Source organism: Amblyomma maculatum, chromosome 7 (genome assembly GCF_055883805.1).
Source record: "Amblyomma maculatum isolate TAMU_Amacu chromosome 7, ASM5588380v1, whole genome shotgun sequence".
In the NCBI taxonomy this organism is placed as follows: domain Eukaryota; kingdom Metazoa; phylum Arthropoda; class Arachnida; order Ixodida; family Ixodidae; genus Amblyomma; species Amblyomma maculatum.
Window position 1 is genome coordinate 99501013 of NC_139350.1, and position 21643 is coordinate 99522655.

At 43.3% G+C, this 21643-nt stretch overlaps 1 pseudogene; it reads right to left on the reverse strand.

Moving 5' to 3' along the window:
• Positions 1-21643, reverse strand: part of LOC146184112 (solute carrier family 53 member 1-like) — a 94202-nt pseudogene that overhangs the window by 54151 nt on the left and 18408 nt on the right.

A 21643-nucleotide genomic window follows, 5' to 3' on the forward strand; every position in this document is an offset into this window, starting at 1 on the left:
GGGAAATTGGCTCTTTTCGTTTCCACAAAGAACGCGAGACTTCTCAGAACGCTGTCATGGGGTTGGAAAACAGGTCTTGCGGACACGCTTCCAAAGGAATCTGCAACGTTTCACACGTGAGCCTCGAATTTTGGTGCTTCGCCTACTATTGTGGCTTCCCATGGCACAATGCTACTTAGTACATCCGTTCCGCATCAGCGGAAGCGTTTTTGTATCGCCAAATAACCGCCAGGCGCAATGCGATCGCCACGCGTGCACAGGAATCTAGCGGAGTGTCTGCTCCGGCGAAGCCCCATCGTTTCACATTTCGCCACCGCGCCAGGAATGCGGCGCTGCCGTCGCGCGGCGAAACTTGACCTTGGGTTCCCTATACACACGTTTCAAGGAAATACAGCCCAGTTAGCGCTGAAACTCCGAGACCAGTACTTGAGCACGACCCAAGACCCAAGGGGAGAAGCTTACAGGTACAGTGGAGACGAAAATGTTGAGCTCGATGAACCTTTCAAACTATACGAGCTCAAAGCAGCCCTAGCGAGAATGAAACGCGGGACCGCGCCAGGAAGGGATGGGATCACGGTAAAACTCCTAGCAAACCTACCAGACGACGCGTACCAATCCCTGCTAGAACACTTCAATTCGATCTGGACGGGCGAAGTACCTCTTCCCACCGAATGGAAGACGGCACTCATAACTTTCATCCCAAAGGCAGGCAAAGCCATAGATACGGACAACCTCAGGCCCATTTCTCTCACGTTGTGCGTAGGCAAATTGATGGAAACAATGGTCAGAGACACACTTTCCGAGTATCTTGAAAATAAGCGAGTCTTCGCCGACTCGATGTATGGCTTCAGGCCAAATAAATCGGCTCAGGACGTCCTGCTACAGCTTAGCAGAGAAATATTGAATCCAATAGAACATCCGAACGGGGATAAGATAGTGCTGGCCCTAGATCTGAAGAGAGCCTTCGATAATGTGACGCACGAGGCCATCCTGACACACCTTTCGGAGACGGGGTGTGGAAAGAACGTGTTCGAGTATATAAAACGCTTCCTCTCAGACAGACAGGCCTACGTGAGGATCCAGAACGCAAACCATGGTCCCTTTCTATTAGGCACGAGAGGTACACCACAAGGAGCGGTGCTATCCCCGCTTCTTTTCAACATGGCAATGAAAAATCTCCCGGTCCACCTGGAGAAAGTCTCGGGTGTGCAGTACGCGCTGTACGCGGACGACATCTCCATATGAGCCACGCAGGGCTCTCTCGGAGAAATGGAGGCCAGCTTGCAGGAGACAGCCACCGCTGTAAATGAGTACGCGAAAAAATGCGGACTTCAGTGCTCACCAAAAAAATCCGAATTCGTCCATATTCGTCCCTCCAAAAAATGCACAGACAAGATAGAATTGCGACTCGGATCAGCACCAATACCCGAGAGAGAGGAAATTAGAGTACTGGGCCTTTTCATTCACCAGCGTAAGCTAGCGACGACCACGCTCGACAAGCTAAAAAAGGTGGGAGACCAGGTGAGCCGAATGGTCCGCAGAGTCTCAAACAAAAAAGGGGGACTGAGAAGCAAAGATGCTCTACGGCTGGCCAATGCCTTTGTAACAAGCATAATCCTGTACTCGATCCCCTATCTCCACCTCAAGAAACACGACGAGAACATCCTCGAGGTGATCACGCGCAAAATAGCGAAGAAGGCCCTCGACCTCCCTATAACCACGTCGAACCTGAGACTCCAAGGTCTGGGTATGACGAACTCGTTCGAGGAGCTGAGAGAAGCCCACCTCACGAGTCAATACACGCGACTATCGCAGACACCGTCGGGGCGTCGCCTATTAACCCGTCTACACATACAACACACGACTGTAACCGAGGAAAGAGTAAGGCTTCCCCAGGAGTGGCGATACGCCCTGCACGTAGAACCACTCCCCACTAATATGTCCAAGGACAACCACGAGGGTAGGCGCATGGCCAGGGCAGAGGCCTTAGCTCATCACTACGAAGGGAAACCCGGAGTGTACTATGTGGACGTGTCCGGCCTGCACCAAGGCGGGTGGTACACGGCGGCAGTGATCCACGAGTCCAAAACGGTAAACGGGCTCACATTTAAAGCCCGAAGCGTAACACAGGCAGAGGAGGTTGCCATCGCGTTAGCAGCAACACATTCTGATTCCAAAACAATCATAACGGACTCGCGAGGGGCGTGTAGGAACTTTCAACAGGGCTGGGTCCCGTAGCTGGCCTACCGGCTACTAAAAAACAGCTCGGACCTGACCTACCGACTACTGCAAAACAGCTCGTACGTGGAAAGTCCATCCCGCCGCTTCATAGTCTGGGCTCTGGCCCATTTTGGGCTAGAAGGAAACGAGGCAGCAGATGCCGCCACCCGCGCGCTTTCCAACCGGACAACCTCGTCTCCTTCCTCCTCAGAAGAATTTACACCAGCCAACACTTTCAGAGAAATTACGCAGCTGTACCAAAACAGGCACAATATTTACCCCCACCCGTGTAAAGGGTTAACAAGAGCGGAGGAACGCGTGTTTCTTCGCCTCCTTACGAATACTATGATGTGCCCGGCGTCACTTAAACACTTTGACAGTGCCTTCTCCGGGGAGTGCCCGTATTGCGGGGAAATGTCCTCGGACCTTTTCCACATGGTGTGGGCGTGCCCCTCCAACACTGCCTTTGCACCTAACCAAAACACCACCCGGGAGGACTGGGAGGCGACCCTACTCACCTGCTCCGACCTGAAAGCCCAAAAGGCCTTGGTCAAAAGAGCAATGGCGGCAGCGGAAGCCACTGGGATCCCGTACTAGGGACTCCACCTAGTGTTTGTGAGGGGAAGGGCACTAAGCCTGACCCCAGAGCAACCTTCATGTAACTCCATATTTTATTAAACGTTTTCACCACCACCACCCATGGCCATTAAAGGAAACTGCGTCTAAGTTGCAAATTTTCAGATTTTTGACAAATGCACAATCACCTGAAAAATAAAATCAGTTGAGGACTTACAGTAGCGAAAATTCTTAAAGATAACAGGCGTAGAGTTAATTAGGGGAGATCGCAGTTGTTTTGGAACGGTGGAATATGGTCAAAAATCGATTTTGAGAAAAACTCCTTTTCGGAACGTTTATCGTTTCAGGCACCTGCACTTAAATTATTGACGCTGAATTCGGTCAGAAAAAAACAGTAAAATAAGCTTTCGAAACGCCACTGAAATACCCCCCGAAAAGAGAAAATTTGTTCGAAATTTCCGCGGGCATTGCAGCCGGCCAATCGCCGCTATCTTGGGCTTGGTTTGAAATGGTTTTCTTTGTGCGGAATTTGCGCCATCTCAAAATTACTTTGCTCAAGCAGACTGGCTGCGCACGCCGCTTTTCCGAAGGCCGTTCATGGTCTCTGATTAGCTCTCACGGGGCGCGTTTTTGAAGCGCGCCGTTCCGAGTCTCTTATTGGCTGGCATGATAGACGCATTACTTTTTTTTTTGTTTTTCGTTTGCTGCAGTCGCTGCCGCTTCGAGCGAGTCTGCGTTTGCGCTCGTTTCTTGATGCACCGCTTCGCGCAGTTTTTCCTTGCGATCGAGATCCCGGAAAACTGTAGACTGTAACCGTGCACACAGCGAGCCTCTGGAAGCCGTGAGAAACAGGCGCGGGAAAAGAAAAACAGAAAGAACAATTAAAATAAAAACAAGAAACGGATCACAATCGTGCCGTCGGGACCTGCAATACAGCTGATAGAGGCTTGTTAGATGTGCAGAGAACGTCAACCACACTGCCCGATGACGACACTGTGGGTTCAAATTACAGCGCAAATTGCATGCCGGATGACGGTCCATTTCGAGTTGATGCCGCTACCGCTGCATACTACTCTACAGTGGAGCCGACACACTGTGTTGAGTGATCAGCGCAAAACCCGATCTGGCATGGGAGGCAGCGACCTGACGCGAGTTTCACCTCACCGTCAGCGCGGAATCTACAGAGTTCGTGTTTGGGGACATGGAAGTGTTAAGCAATTTTAGCATGCACACGAAGCGCGGAATCTGCGGCGAGATCACGAGGACGTGAGCGGCTAACCGCTGGAGAGTCACAACGGACCTTTTGAGGGCCACACAATGTCACAGTGGGGCTCGGGCCTCCTTGGCTCTGGGCCGCTAGTTCCCTCAAGAAACCGTTTTCAGGGCTCAAAAAACTGTCCTTTTAACTGGGCACCCTACCTAGCCCTACGCTGCATGCGCGCAGCACAGCTCGTCGATCGCTTTCGCGCTGGCCGCTACCTGCGCGGTTATTCCCGTTTTGTCCAGTCTTTATTTTTGGCTTTTTGTCTCATCACACAGCGCTTCCGCATATTTTACTGAGTACCCAATTCACGTGCGTATTGGTTCTTCTATTGTGGCAGCTTAGCCATGGGTTGGCAACAAAGTAATATATCTCATCTTGCACGGCCGCACGCTCAGCACTAAAGAATAAATAAAGCCTGCCTGAATATCATACTTGCTATGCGCTACCTTAAAATGAAAATGCACTGCAGAATATATTGTGCCATTTTCCCTGACTTGGCGAATTATTTGATGGTTTACCTGACATTTCCCCGATTTTTCCCGGTGGATGAAATTTCCCTGTCAATTCCCGGTTGCTAGACACCCTGCCAACACTTTTCTCGAGCAGGATCATGCAAGCTTGTGTGATGCCCTTCAATAAATTGCCTTTGGTTAGTACAATAAATGCTCATTTTGCCAATTCATTCACCCCTTTCATGTAAAAAAAAAGAAACGTGTACACCTGAAATGCTCACACATCTCCTTTGGGGGAACCAGAAATAAGATAGACATAAAGCATGACAAAACAGCTTTCATGGCTCTTTAAAGCTTGTATTAATGCGAGTCTTGAGGAGTTTCCGCTGCACACAAAACAAAGCAGTTCTCATGAAAAAAATTTGTGAGGAAAAAACTTTCTATTTTACATTACCATTCAAGCCACACCAGTGAAGCTTCGAACCTTAATAAACACCTCACTACCATAGTCACTAATATAAACTAGAAATTAACATTTGTGCGCAATCATTCTATAAACTACAACCACTTGCAAATTAACCAAAGCATGCACAGCGTAATGCCAAACATTTAGCACATACAGCCATGACAAGGGCAAAACTTAAACATCTACTACCACATACACACTAGCACTAAACTTGACACTTAGTCGTAAGATAAGCTCCAAAGAAAATAAATTAAGCCTTTGACCAATAGAGTGGAATCGCATCATGCCTGAACATTGTAGAGAAAAAAAGAGATTCACACCAAAGGTATTTTTTCATCACAGGCCCAGAGAGTATTCTTAAATCCAGAGCCACCTTTAAAATGTAAACATTACCATTCCCTTCTCCATGAAAAGTGGCCAAATTAAAGAATGCTATACACTTGAACTATTTACGGCAGTGCAGATTTACCAACTCCAAACTGTTCCAAAGCCACTTGCGGTTGAACTTTTCTTGTTTCAAGTGTCCAAAAGCAAAAAAAAAAAGAGCAGGAGTGAAGACAGCCGGAGCAGGTTTTGAAGCAACTCTCTGAGCATAAATATAGCATTGTTAGGCAACTATTAAGCAGAAAATGCCAAGTTTGGAACAGGTATGAAGCAGAAGTACAATACTTCTGTAGCCACTTTGTGCGCGAACAAATAAACCTTGATTACCGTGAATGCACACATGTTAAATTATCAGTGAGATTGACTTTTTTCATGTCACACAGTATAAACTTCAATAGATACTATTCATCTGTCTGTCACCGTTTGTCTCAAACAATTTTCATCACGAAATACAGATACAAAAACCTGGACAGCAAAAATCTGAAAAGCATTTCATCAGCCAGCAATAAGCATCGTCTGCAGGTCAAGCTGTGTGCCATGACACAAGCCGCTTTCTGTTATCGTATGCTGAAAAGCTTACAGCTGCTTTGCAGTTGTTCATTTCGTACAATTGTGGCTGAGGTGCACCGCGTATGTTCCCCAAATTGAGCTAAGAGAAGGACCAAGTTCGTTTCTCAGAACAATATTGGCAAGGCAAACTGATAGAGGCAACATGAGGAAAGGTGCAAATGCTTCCAACTATGACTCCTTTGTTCCTTCATGATAAAATCCTTGTGATGTGCTATAACCAATGTTCACTTGCTAAGCAAATGCTAGTAATGTGAACAAAACTGGAACTAATTGATAAATGCCTTTAGAAAACACAGCCATAAAAAAAGACAGGAGATGTACTGTTGCATACAAGTTACGTTAGTCATCACCATGAAAAGCTTATTGTTGTCATGAAACACCCCAAAATATTTCCCCACAAAGAAAGTGAGCAAGAGGCTGCAATTGGACTGACAAGCTGTCAACGGCGCATCATACTGCTGTCAAAACACAACCTGTCTCTGATGAAGGTGAAAAGCCCTGCTCTGTCTGACCATTTCTATGTAGTGAATTCAGTTGTGCTCCAGCGTCGTCCTTGTGCACTCTTTTCTTGTTAACGTGCCCTCTGTTCGCTGGTTTTCACCTTCAACCGAGACAGGTTGTGTTTTGACAGCAGTATGGTGCGCCACTAACAGCTTGTCAGTCTAATAGCAGCCTCTGACTCACTCTCTTTGTGGGGAAATATTTTGGGATATTCCATGACAACAATATGCTTTTCATGATGATATAGACAGAGCAGGGTGTGCGCCCTGCTCTGTCTGACCATTTCTACGTAGTAAATTCAGTTGTGTTCCAGCGTCGTCCTTGTGTACTCCTTCCTTGTTTATGCGTCCTCTGTTCACTGGTTTTCACCTTCAACTATGCACCAATTGGCACAACACGCTACGCTTCTTGAACCTGTCTCGGAAAACACAGGGCAGACTTTGGTATACAACATAAACAGGAATACCCTTACATGTTCTTTGCACTAGCAGAGTGAATGAAAACATTGAAGCACAGTGCTTTGTTCTACAATTTGCACTCTCAAGATATCGAGAAGACCACAAAAGCTATTTCAAATGACAATAGCATTGCGTAAATGAGAAGAGCCAGCGTTCCAAAATGAAAAGACCGAAAAAATGCCATGTTTTGGTCATTGTGAATGTAAGTGCATTTTTTTTTTCATGGTTACTTTAGAAAGCATACGTTAACTGTCAAAAATTTACTTTGAAACACTGCTTCCTAGTGCAGTTTTGAAAAAGCTAATGAAGATAGTAGGGCATGTTGGTGAGGGGTCCATTATTAACAAGCTCAAGACCGCAGACATGGAACAAACGAAGAGACAGGACCGCATTTGTACAGTCCTTTTTTTTGGTTTCTGCCGTGTCTGCCCATCTTGCATTGTTAAACGTTGGAAATACCAACGCCCACCCTGCTACAGTTCGCCCACAAAAAAATGCAAAGGAAGGTGAGCTCTTTTCTGCAAGGGCCCTCGACATGGGCGTAGTACGGGACATACCTCTGTCTCCTGGATGAGTCAGTCGATGTCCTTATTGGTGTAGAATGGTGCTGCCTACACGTTGCTCTGGCATCATTGGGCACCCGGGTTTGTCCCCAAGAGCTGCACAAGCAGGACAAACGCTGTAGCTTGTGCTCGCAAAGCCCGACTACAAGTGTGAGGTCTCTATGGTCACCCTGTACACTGTGTAACCAATGGCTAAGAAGGAAATGGCAAGCAGGTTCAAAAAGATCCAGAAAATGCTAATAAATTAAACACGACCTTGTCACACGAGAGATACCAGTGTCCGGTAAGAGGCAACCAGAAGACATTGGCCTCATCACGGGCATAAATTTGCCACAGCCTCCACTACCCTCAGCCAAGACTGCAGCCTACCCTCCTTTCAGCTCCATATGTAGTGCTGCAACTCGCTGCTTGCGAGAAACCAAAACTTGTCCAATGTGCGACTTTTAACAGAAGAAAGTGTCTTTTGTCTCAGACAAATGCAATAAGGGAAAATGTTGAGAGATGCATGGCACACTAAAGATTCTAAAATTCTGCACGCAAGATATCAGCACATGTGAATTTCACAAGCAATCTTCGCTCCTGACACATCCCATCTAGAGTGCTTGAATTGAACTACTCCTGCTCATCTCGGTGATACATGCACCTGCATCTGCTACCCGGCATATCTGGACACAAGGCTGTACTAGACCAGACCACCTGAGCTGAAACACAATGGAGGGGCTACATAATGACAACATTATGATTCTACGATGTTTAGCAAGATTCCAGACTTTTCCCTGTTTTCTCCAAGAATTTAAGAAAAAATTTCCTGACCACTAGATAGGTAGAAAAAAAAAAGACAAAGTCGACACGATATTGTACTGGTATATAGACCATTCGCAGCCAAAAAAAAAGCTATTTATAGAAACTGCAAAATGCTGCAACAATACAAAATGTGTGCTTCATCTCTAAAATATTTCTGAAAAGGTTGAAAAAAATGTTCAGTTTGACTTATTAAGCACCCATTGCTTCTTCTCTTCCAGCTCTCCGATAAATGTGGCTGCTCATTTTCCTCTCTTCTGAGCAACTACTGTTTCTAGGGCGTGTCATTATGACTTAGAAATACTTTGGTTTAGGCTAGTTGGTTCACAACCATGTTTGATACTGAAGATGGCACCAAAAGGACAAGGACAAGGAAGAAACACAGAACAACAGGACGACGGCCATTCATCCCGTTGTTTTCGTGTTCCTTCCTTGTCCTTGTGCCGCCATCTTCAGTATCAAACACTGCTATGAACAAACTAGCCTAAACCAAAGCACCTCTAGGTCATAATCATAAGTAGAAAGAAATGTTCTGAAGTAATTCAGATATAAAAGATACAAAAGCTTGCATTAAACGAGAAATATGCTTCCACAGAATACAAGACTGAAAAAAAAAAGTATTGTTGCAAAACAAATTCTTATTTCAGACTTCCAACAAAGTCCTCTATGCTGATCTGGGTGCTTATAGAACCTTGCCGTTGAGGAGACACAAGATGCTCTTCACAAGAAGTAGCAGCTCCTAGAGACCGTGTCATCATAGCCTGAAAAAACAGCGCAATTAGTCTGCAGTGGTCTTTGTTTCCCCATGTCCTTTGAGCTTGGTCGTCCCCTAAGCCTACCAAATGTTTCCAAAATGAACCTGATGGCATGAATTTAAATTCTACCCATTTTCATGTGTGTGAGACAAAAAGATGTCATGGCAATATGCAGCGATATCATGCAAGGAACTTGCTATACTATTGTAATTCACAGCAAACTTCCTGTCCTATAACTCCCCAATTCTTGCAGGTACACGAAATTTTCTTGACAGTTGGAGATTTCCCAGGTTGCTAGACATCTTGGCATGTGTCCAGCAGCAAAGCACAAAAACAACCAGAATAAGTATCACAAAAAATCTAAATTACTACAGATGCTTTCTTTGCTGCAATGTGGTATGCACTACAATGTAGTACACACCATATTGCTGCCTTTTGCCAGAGCAGAAAAGGCCAGAAATACATTTTATTGCATTGATTCGTAAACAGAGGACCCTCAGAAGCACTGCCTGCAATGCAATGGTCTCAATGCAGCCACAGATGTCTGCTGTCTCTTTTTTCATGTGGCAAATGAAACTTGACATTTCCTACAAGACGTTAACAGACAGTAAGTTGTCTTTAGATGACAGCTGTCGACAGTAAATACTTTATACGTTACTGTCTGTTACGTATAAAGTATTTACTAAGGTAATCGCTAAAGGAATCAGAACAACCTTAAACTGCAATCGAGCAAAAGATCAAGCAGGTTATCAGAAACGGTACTCTACTATCGATCATATCCATACCATCAATCAGGTGATAGAAAAATGCTCGGAATATAACCAGCCGTTATACATAGCATTCATTGATTACGAAAAAGCATTTGACTCAGTTGAAACCTCGGCGGTGATGCAGGCATTGCGAAATCAGGGGGTAGACGAGCCGTACGTGAAAGTGCTGGAAGATATATATAGTGCTGCACAGCAACCAAGATCCGGACCATGAAAAAGAAACAACAAGAATAAGACTGGGATGGAGCGCATTTGGCAAGCACTCAGATTATGACTAGCAGCTTACCGGTATCGCTAGAGAGGAAAGTAACAGTTGCATCTTACCTGTACTCATCTATGGGGCTGAAACGTGGAGGCTAACCAAGAGAGTTCTACTTAAGTTGAGGACAACCCAGAGGGCTATGGAACGAAAAATGGTAGGGGTGGAAGCGTGCAGAGTGGGTCAGAGAAATAACTCAGGTTACCAACATTCTAGTGGAAATTAAGAAGAAATGGGCACGGCCAGGACATGTAGTGCGAAGAGAGTATAACCGATGGTCGCTTAGGGTAACAAACTGGATTCCAAGGGAAGGAAACCGTAGCAGAGGGCAGCAGAAAGTTAGGTGGGCGGATGAGGTTAAAACGTTCGCAGGGTTCAAGTGGATGCAGCTAGCACAGAACCAGGCTAAGTGGAGAAATATGGGAGAGGCCTTCACCCTGCAGTGGGTATAGTCAGGCTGATGATGATGATAAGATGCTATAAGTTACTAGCACTGGGAGCAATGTTTGTACCTTCATTTAATGCTGCATAGCCTCAGTATGGCTGCCTCCACAGCTTGGAGCACTTTTGGACAGTTCTGAAGTGAGGCTATGGCAGCTCACTGCCTCTCTTACCCTTTCTCCATCTCTGCATTTTCTATGGCTCACAAGAAAGGGGAGGCTTCATAACATAAAGCTCTGCAAAGTGACAACAGCAAATGTCTAAAAAAGGCTGATTGGAAAAAAAGAAAAACTAGAGCACCTACAAACAATTTCGGAAAGGGTGAAGGATGCTGCCATATTGGGCACTGGGCTGCGCTCGTAGCAGAGGAAAAGAGTTGACAACTGCCCACCTTAATGGCTGTCACACCAGTTTCTCCGAGGGTTGTGAAAAGGTCTTGCCCCCATGCTACTCACCCTAATAATAAAAAAAAATATCTTGCCACCCTCAGTGTGCCGCTCCCCTCCTCACTAACCCTCTTTTCAATTGCACACTATAAACGAGGTTCTCCAAACACAGCAGTGGCCATAGCAGCCAATGTGGTGTCAAGCTCCGTAAACCCCGCTGCACGCCCCTCCTCCGCAATGGGCCCAAACCCAGTTTCGAACCTCGCAGCCTGCAAAGGTGGTTCTGTTTGTCTTGCAAAGGTACTTCCTTTGACCCTCACCTGAAGTGCTCCCTTAGAGCCTCAGCTGCAGCAGTCCTAAAAAACAAAACGAAAAAAAAAAAAGGGCCACATAATGGGCTGTTGCCGCGCAAGGCGGACTTATTGTTGTCCGATGGCGGAACGAATCACTGCCACATCAGCGCAACTATTTGGGCCGTGACCCCTTTTCCCAAGCATTTCACCCCAGAAGAGCCGAGCACCAGGCCGGGGGAAAGCTTGTACCCATTTAAAAACCGGTGGGTAACCGGCGGCACCAGGGATCGAACCCGGTACCTCCCGAATGCGAGGCGGATGCTCTACCACAAGGCCACCGCTTCGGTAGAAATTCATGCACTCTCACGCTAGTGCACAATTCATGCACTCTCCCGAGGTCTCGCATTTGAGTGCAAGGTCCTTCCCCCAGGTGCGAGGAACCTAGCCACAACTATTTCATGTGAATTCTACACACAGCCCACATAGCGCCTCTGTCCCTATGTGGGCTATAAAACGTCATAACTTAGCTGTTTAGAGTGAACACATACACCTTCCACTGGCCTCAGCTTTTTCAGATCAACAGTGATGGCACGGCAGCGAAACAAGCCAACAGGTACACAATCTGAAAGTCACTAGTTCACACCAACGCATCTTGTCATGCTTCTTGAGGATGTTTCGGAAGCCGGTGAAGTTGAGATTGATAGTTCTGTAGCAGGATGAGGCTGAGGTAGAACTCAGTGAAGGTCAGTTTCAGGTCGTGGATCTTGCGCATGTGGACCTTGAACTCACGAGCCTGCCGATCAAAGGCCCGCATGAGGCCCAGCTGGCCTTCCCGCCACCGTGCTGCCACTCAGCCGGTGCGACTCCAGCTTGCTGATGTAGTTGTTCAGCTCAGACTTGAGGTTGCTTGCGCATTGCCTCCACCAGTTTCTCTGCAACAGGCAGGGACCACCAGTGCCTCAAGCAAGTTTTCACCACAATGCTTCCAAGATGAAAGCCAACCACAGAATTTGTCACATGAAAAGCAACACCACATGCTTTAACCCCTCTTCGCATAGCAATTTTCACTGCTTCCATTGGTCCATAGAAAAACCTGCAGAGAAACAAACCCCACAGATTTGTCAAATGGCTCCACAGCGACACCCAGTGTTTTCTCACAGCACACATGTTTGATGCACACTATATCTATCAATTGTCTGGCATTCATAACGGGTATAATGTATACAGATATACCAGCATACATTACCACTACACACAAGGTGTTCTAAGCATATTTTATTTAAAAACCAGCGTTGGAGTTAAAACTTTCTGACAGGCAAACTGTCAGGAAAGAGGTGCATGCCCATCTGCTAACTTGAATAGTTGGTAAGGAAATGGGGACTGCATTTTCAACTGATGCAGCATACACTGCACGCCTTCATGTGTGTGTCTGAAGTGAGTGTGCAAGGGGAAATATATGCAGTGGATAGCTTGACAAGACCAGACCTTAACCCCCACATACATGTCACCCCTAGCAGATTGAAAAGCATGTGCTACGCCTGCACAAAGTACCGGTAAAAGCCTAGCCACAGAAGCGAGGTAGGAGACAGAAAGAAAGATTCATAGTATTTGATCCTGTATGGCTACCTATAAACGGCCTCCTAAGCCACTAAAACACTCAGAAAGTTTAATCAATTATTGAAAAATATTTTTGGGTATCTTTTTTTTTCTTTTACTTAATCACTATATGCATAGTAAATAATGCTCATGAAGAATTGCAATTTGACATCTATTTGGGTTCAAGTCAACCTGTTAACTTTATATTCTGAGGCCTTGCCACAGACATAACCATGCGTCGATAGTTGTCTTTGAAAAACTGAGATTCAGTATTACTTTCTTGCGACTCAACTAACCACAATGACAAAAAAAATCTATGTGCCATTTTCATCTTCGCCTTCTGTAACCTGTTCAACACACTAACTCCAATAGCCATGGCAAAACAAATATAGTTGAGCCAGCAAGAGCTTCTCATCAAAAAAGGACATGTTGGAAAGCACATTACCATAAAATTACCATTGTATGCAAAAAGACACTAAGCATGCAAGCATACAATTGCATTAGCCCCTTCCAGAGAAAAATATGATCCACTGGAGAAAATGTTTCATAATTTCAGATTCTGTAATGAGCATGCCATCCTTTCCAGATAGGCACTTATAGTACAATTTCACTTACGCCATCATATATGCACATCATGACTTCATTATACAGAGGTATAAAAGTGTCGGTTACACTCTTTGACCCATTTCCGCCACAGTTTACCTTTTGTGAACAAATCAACATACCATTCAGGCACTTTAAAGCATTTATGCTTGTAAAACAAGTGAACAAAAATCGACGCCCACTAGAACCATTCACTTAGAAAACCAGATTTTCCATCTATTTCATACATCCAAGCCAATAACTTTCTACCCAAGGTTGTTCAGGCATCATCTCACTTTATACATCCATGTTTATGGACATTGTTCCTCATGTAGGAAAGATTTCACTGCGTTCAGGTCATGCCCATTCCACATCTGTCGGCACTGGCCTATAAGAGCTGATGGCAGCAGCCCGACGAAAACACAGACCCTCTGTAATACACATAGCATCGCTTTCCCTTACATCTACAAAGATCTGTTCATATTTTCCCAAAATAAGTAAAATAAAGAGTAGGTGTCATTTGCAATTTTGAATTTCAAAAAGCGAGTCAAACTATAGAATGTTGCTGGCTCTGACTGCATCAAAAGGAATCGTTTGATCCACTTGGATGCCAGTAGCTTTGCACACGCCAGTGACAGGCACTGCCAATGTGTGTTACTGAAACTGTGGAAGCCAAGCATCAGCTCTTCAATGGCCAAAGAGACAACGCGGTCCCAACTTCTGGCAGCCTGCAATGCAAGCTACTACAATAGGCCAGCTAGAATGTGCCACGCAAGTTGTAACATTTAATTTCATTTTCCAATCTTTTGGCTCTCTGTCAATGGTTTCAGCGTCCCGATAAAGTAGGCCATGGTGGACCACCCCGTGATGGAGGATAAAAAGGAAAAAGACAAAATTAGACATTTACAATAATTATACAGCCCCAGGCTGCCATTAGACATATTTGAAGTAAAAAGTGTTAAATCAATGGCAAATTTCAAACATACGCTTTAGATGTCCTACAGATAATTCAGGCTGATTATGAACGACTGAATAAGAAAGTCATTCGCAGTTAGAAATTCAACACTTACACATCAAAGAACCATTAACCCTGTAACGCTCGGTATAAAAAAAAAAAAAGTAGCAAAAAAAAAAGGCTCATTAAATTGATGACACAAAAGCTCGACACCTTGTTTAAAATGCAAAAATAATAAGAAAATATTTTACAGCAGAGAATAATGTTCTATTAGCTATTATCTGCTCCACTCCTGGAACTCCGGAAAATGGAGTTAATTTTGAATAATAGCATTACACTTAAAATGCACTATTCGTCGATTCCCTCCAAGCTGCTGGAGACTACCCATATTTTTCAGGTCAATTAAACTTCAGGCTCGCTGTCACGAAGCGAGCCATCATTATCTTCTTCACTTGAATAAAGCACAAAGTCAACAACCTCAGCACTTCCCCCATTAGCACCCAATGGATAACAATCTTCCACATTATAAGGTCACACAGATGATGCCATGTTTACTTAAAAGTGCGGGAAAATCCTGTGCTAATGGGATCAACCTCAGCACACAAGAAATGCCTTCTGCCATCTAGAGCAAGACTCTCATTCAGAAAAGTGCACAATATAGAATAGGTGCTGCCATCTATGCTTTAAAAGTAATACACTATTTGACGAACGATGCTCATCAAAAGCCATTCAAAAAGTTGGAGAAATTTCCTCGATTAGGCAAGATCATCATAAGCAAAACAGTGGCGATGGCTCGTGATAACCTGTGGTCATCATGAAACCCTTGCGAGGTTAAAATCCACTGCTCTCCACATTTGAGCTCAACGTGCTACTAGAAAACAGACTATTTCAAGAAAAAGGCACTAGAAAATTTTGCTCCAAAGAATAGTGCGACCTCTCTCTCAGCAAAGTGCAATGTGCATCCAAAGAGGAAGGATCAGAATATGACTCTCACAGCTATGGGATGAAACAATGTGTCCATGCTCCCTCCAAGTCAATGAGCACGTTAGGTTGGCAATACTTACCAGAATAGAAAGTGTTTATCTTGGCCAGCTCCTTGTCGCAGTATTGGAAGAATTCTTCATCAAACGATGCCAGGTACCTTGTGATTACACTCTGCTCCACCACTGCAAGTGAGTGTGCAGACACAAACTGGTGTGATTAGTCACACAACATGCCACTTTCTTAAGAAAGTATTTGAACCACTGCCATAACATGGGCACCTCCCACACTTTTTGACACATTCCAAGACAAGACACCAAAACCACTCGCCTTTAACTACTGCCACAAGTCTATGCAGATGCTTTTACAGCACACAGCCCTAATCCTACTTATCTGCATTAATACTCGTATGTATGCCATTGAATTAGCATTCCTTATGTATATCCGTTTTTCCTTTTATGTACAGCTATACCCCTCCGGGTTTTGAAGGTACTGAAACCATAGATAGATGGATTTATTGAAAGGAAAGGCAGGACGAGGCCAGAGGAAACTCTGGTGGAGGTCCGAAGCGATTCTGACGTGCAAATCGATCGTCCGATCCGGGTATAGGGGCAAAAGACCAATCGAACCATCTAGTAGCTGGTTCCCTCCGAAGTTTCCCTCAGGATAGCTGGCGCTCGATGGGAGAGCAGTCACACCTGGTAAAGCGAATGATTAGAGGCATTGGGGTCGAAACGTCCTCAACCTATTCTCAAACTTTCAATGGGTGTACGGGAGGCCTTCTGGGTTGAGGCCTCCCGCTGCGATGAGAGTGCCAAGTGGGCCACTTTTAGTAAGCAGAACTGGCGCTGTGGGATGAACCAAACCAGAATAATTCAAATCTGGCCTGCTACTCTGCACTGGGAAAGGAAAGGAGAGAAGGAAGATTATGATGGGTGACAAAGTGGGAGAAGGCATATGAAATATATATACAGGCACAGTAGCTTGCTTTACAAGTGCACATCAAGCCCGCTGGTGCACAAAAAAACGGCAAAGAGCACGCACTGCCTGGACACCCCCTTGTCCTGCCAAGCACCCAGCAGCAGTTCCTCCGACAGAGGCCTCTTGTCCAAACGCTTCAAGGAAGCGGCTAGCACACTTCATTTGCAAGCATACACTGGGCACACCAATAATTTATGGTCCACAGTTTCTGGGATGGCACTAGTTGCACATTCCGGTGAGTCCACCTGTCCAATTAAATGTAAGTACTTGCGTTGTGGCTGTGGGGTGTTCTGTAGTGCTGCTGGCATGGGAGGCGCTGAAACATCTGCTTGTGCCATCTCCGTCTGTAGGGGGGGGGTAGCCCAGCACTTCTTCTGCTTTGGCAGTGCAGGAGAGGTTCCGTGGTGATCTTTAACACGCAAACTCCACCACTCTTGTTACGAAGTTTTTTTACACAGATGTTAGGATGCGCTGCAGATTAATGCACCGAAGTGGGCAGAATCAGCTTCCTCTTCTCCTTCTGCTTATTCCGCCAAGCCTCCTCTTCCTCCAATACAGGACCGCGGGAAGTGCGTGACAATATATAACGGTGTGTTCAGATAAGAATGGTAATTGAGGTCCCATGACCATTTATTTGTTTTCAATAAAATTTTTATATGTGGTGGGAAAATGTCTCGACACAAAGAAATGAGCTTTAGTTTTGCAAGATAAGGTGTAGTTTTCTCAGAAAAAAAAAAATCATGTACCACTACAGGTGGAAAACGCTGTTTTCGCCATTTGAAAAATTTGCAAGTTTGGAGACATACTGCTGCATACTAAAACTTTGACATCCATTATGTTTTACTCACTAAATCTATGCAACTTTTACTCTTCTGCAAATTAATAAAAGCTTGTTTTGTTGTGTTTGATTTAGTAAAAAATCGCAAACACTGCTTCAGAAGCAACACGCTACAAAAAAAGTCCATTTTCAACCTTAAATATGGGCATGATGCGTTATGTTGTTTGCATTAAATCTTCTGTTTATTATTCAGATCATTTTCTTAATTTCAGACAAAACTGTGAGCTCTAGACCAGTAGGTGCGTTCTCCACAACGCATCAAATTCAGCCAGATTCCATTAAATAAATGCCATCTTCAAGTTTTATGAAAATCCTTCTCAAGAATCATCAGTGCCTAGTAAATATTACAGCCTGAAAAAGTGTTGCATTATATTGTTTAAAATTATAAAAATAAGTCACAGGTTCTGAAAGATGTCTATATTCAGCCCTAAATTCTATCATAATTTAATAATGTGTTGCTGCTGAAAAATTTTCTCTATATTATACAGGCCTAGCTCTTCATTTCTACAAAAATTGGAAGCTCTAGACTTGTTTGTTCTTTCTCCATAGTATTTTGAAATAAGCCAAAATTCAAAATTCTCAAAACAAAGGACAATTTTGACTCAAATTTAGGGACTACAGCATCTTTGATTTTTATCAAATTCTCATAAACACAATTCTAAGTACTTTACAAATATTAGGCACTAATATGTATTGCATTACGTAAATTGAAATTTAAAACTGAACAAGTTTTCATTTACAGAAGTGCTTGTGGCTTCCCTAAAGAGTAGGCATCAAAAGTTCGATTTATTATTTGCTGAATTTAGCTACATTTTAACTTATGCAATATTGAAAGCCTTCTCAATGCTTATAAAGTCATTGTCTGCTTGTTGGCAGTGTTGATGATTGCTTAAAGTGGAACAAATTTGCTATTTTTGGCAATTTTATGGAAGAATGCAAGTGATGATTGAATTTTTTCTTTATCCTGTATTTTTTTCTTGTTGCAAGGTGCTGTGCTATTCTATCTAGTTCTTAACTATATTATTTCATTTCTCCTTTATGATAAAAATTGTAACATGATAGTTTAGGTGGAGTTTCACATTTCTTTACAGCAGCACGAATGAGCCGAATGACAAGCATTCTTGTAAACAGAGCTATCTAATTCAGAGAAAAATAAAGAACACAAAGCGAGCATGTCAACCACCTAACCTGCAAAGCCTCGGGTCACGCATTTAGCTAGAGAATTTGCAGGTTAGGTGGACAGTGGGATGGCTTTGTTTTGCCTTGCCTTTTCACTGGGCTAGATAGCTCCTCCGACAATAATACTCACCATCTTGGATCATTCGTGCCACAGGCATAAACACATATATAATTCCACCAAATCTATCATGTTGCAGAGCATTATGCTTATGACAGTACGCAAGTACAGTCGAAGAAAAGAGTCTTCAAAAATAAATTATTTTTAATTTTTACCACAGCAGAGATAAGAAAGAATATATTTAAGAGCTGGATTTAATATAACAGCATGGCAAAATAAAAAGAACATTACAGGATAGATAAAAGGCTAAATTATAACTTGTGTTTTTCCACGAAACGGCAAGAAATAGCAAACTTATTCCATTTTCAGCTATCAGTAACTCTGCCAACAAGCAGAGAATGGCTTTATAAGCACTGGGAAGGCATGAGATAAAATGTAACTAAATTCAGCAAATAATGAATCAAATTTGTAACTCCTACTCATTTAGGGGAAGGACTACGCAATTCCATAGAATTAAGCCATGAGCACAGTTTGATATTTACTTTTATATTTTTATTCTACATATTGCAAGACTTGTTATTGTCCGATATTTATGAAGACCGAGTATCATTTTAAGTGGTTTAAATTAATATATAGAAGAAGGTGATGTTTTTTAAATTCGAAACAAACTTGTCCATTTTTTATATTTTTGAATTTTAGCTAATTTCAACGTAATATGGAGAACAAACAGAATTCCAGAGCTACAAATTTTTGCAGGAATAAAGTACAAGGCCTGTGTAATATCCAGAAAGTTTAAATGGCAACAACTTATTGGACAGTGCCAGAATGTAGGGCTAAATATTGACAATTTTCAGTAAAAGCTCTCAGTTTTATAAAAGTTTTTATAAGTTTAAAGAATATAATGCAACACCTTTTTACTCCCTAATGATTCTGAGGTACTGAAGATTGTTTGAAGAGATTACAATAAAAATCGAAGATGATGCTTTTTTTTTTCTAGTTGGAATCAAAGTTGTCCCTTTTTTGCTTTTTTCTAATTTCGGGTGGTTTTGATGCTTTGTGAATAAAACACCTAACAGCCTACATACAGCCTCATAGTTCTCTGAAATTAAGAACATAGCCTCCATAACCAAGGAAAAGAGTGGCAACAACTTAATTCTTCGTGCAAAAATGTAGGATTGAAAATACTCTTTGCAGCGCGTTGCTCCTGGAGCAAAGTTTGTGATTTTTTACTATAAACGTGTGGCAAGAAAAAATGTTTTTAATGACTCTCCATAAAGTAAAAGTTGCATATATTTACTGAGTAAAAAATAATGTACGACAAAATTTTAGTCTGCAGTCAGCAGGGCTCCAAACTTGCAACTTTTTTGAAATGGCAAAGATGGCGTTTTCCACCTCTAGTGATATCAGATTTTTTTCCAATAAAACTACTGACAGTCTTGCAAAACTAAGCTTCATTTCTTTGTGTCGAGACATTTTCCCACCAGAAATAAAAATTTCATTATTAACAAAAAAATGGTCATGGAATCTCGACTACCGTTCTATTCTGAACACACCCATATATATTGCGAGGATTTCTTTAGGATAGTCAATACATCATTTTTGACAGTACTGGTATAAATACTGTCACAGAGTGATAACTGCAGACCACCAAGCAGGGACAGAAGAAAAGACTTGCAAAGGAAACTCTTCATTGAAGAGACTTCCTTCCCCCCTCCCCCCCCCCCCCCCCCCCAAAAAAGGGCAGATCAGCACCTGTTGAAGAACAGAATGCCTACTGCTCTCAGCTTTGTTTAATTTAAAGTTGTCAAAACACCGTTGAGACAGGGCACCAAAGGCAACTACAACAATCTGGAACAATGCAGAAGTAGCTGTGCATGCCTACAATCGTTCCAAGATAAATCTGGCCACATCTCGTGCCACAAAGTGATAAAGCCACATGTCGTCGCCCTTCAGCATGAAGAAACAGTACAAAGCTTCGCAGCAATACTTCTAGCATGCTGTGCCCTGTCCCTTGGAGTTTGCTCAAGTGGAAGTTTATTGACTGTAACCCTTTAGTCTGTTTATGGTCAAGTGCTTTTGAGGAAAAAATGAAAAAGGCAAAAAACATAACAGCTCTCAGAATTTTCAATCAAATAAGCAACATGATAGACAAAGGCTTGTCAATTACAGTTACCACAAATCTTCCCCACTAAAGCCTGATAGTGTCGCCATTACAGGTGACCAAAAAGCCATTTTTTGGACCACTAGTTCAGAGCAACTACACAAGATCCATTCCAGGAGCTCAAGTGAGAAATGGTAGTAAACTTTACAAAGCAAGAAAATCCTGGTTATCACAAAAATCTCTGTACCGTCAAACATTTTTAAGTGTGTCACAAACTTAATTCAGACTTTACTTAGGCCACGCAACACAACTAATACAGAGGCAGTGCTCAAACTGAGCATTTACAAACCCATGCCCGAAGTTTTCACTCTTACTTTCACCGCACTATGGTTTCCTTGCTATCCTTAATTGAACTGGAATAGGAAAGGGTCTATATATGCTTAACCCCTCAAATTCACAGGCAAGTGATCCTTTGAAGTAACACAATAAGTGAACGATAATTGTACTGCGTGACAGCAATAAAGCTGCAAAAACACCTCCAGTGTTTTTTTTTTAGCCTAGTGGGAGAGAACACTGACAACTACATCCTACTATGCACCAGCATCATCTCTCATCAGGCTAGTGTCACCTGAAAAACAGCGTGCACAATGCTGAAGACCAAGCATAGTACACCTTGCATGGTACACAAAGAAATAAAAATAATAGTGTTCTGTCCACAACGTTTTACGACAAAACAAGCTCATGTGTCTCAACAATGGGAGCAAGCTTTTCAAGTTGCTGATAAACGGAAGACAATGCAGAACCTTACTTAGCCTGGTCAGCCCCAGTAACCAAAGGGCATAAGCAGTGCAATACCCTACATTTGCTGAATGATAAAACCTCAACGAGGAGCAAAGCTCACCTTCTGCCGATGGTGCCCTTTCCACTGCCCCATAAAGCATTGTCTTCATATCCTGCAATAAAAAGCCTCGGTCAAATAAAGCAAAGGCCAGAAGTTTTCACACCCTCCAACCAAATAACAGAGTGTCTCGCTTTTTTCTTCCGCTCCATTTCGACAAAGAGAAAGGGGCAGAAGCTGGAGGCTCAAAGCCTGACAGAGGCCTTGGCTAGCACAAGTGGTATGGTCACTTACTGCACAAATGTGCACACAATCGAATAGATGTTTTCAACAAATGCACAACTAACAAATGCATGCATAAATAAATATAAAACC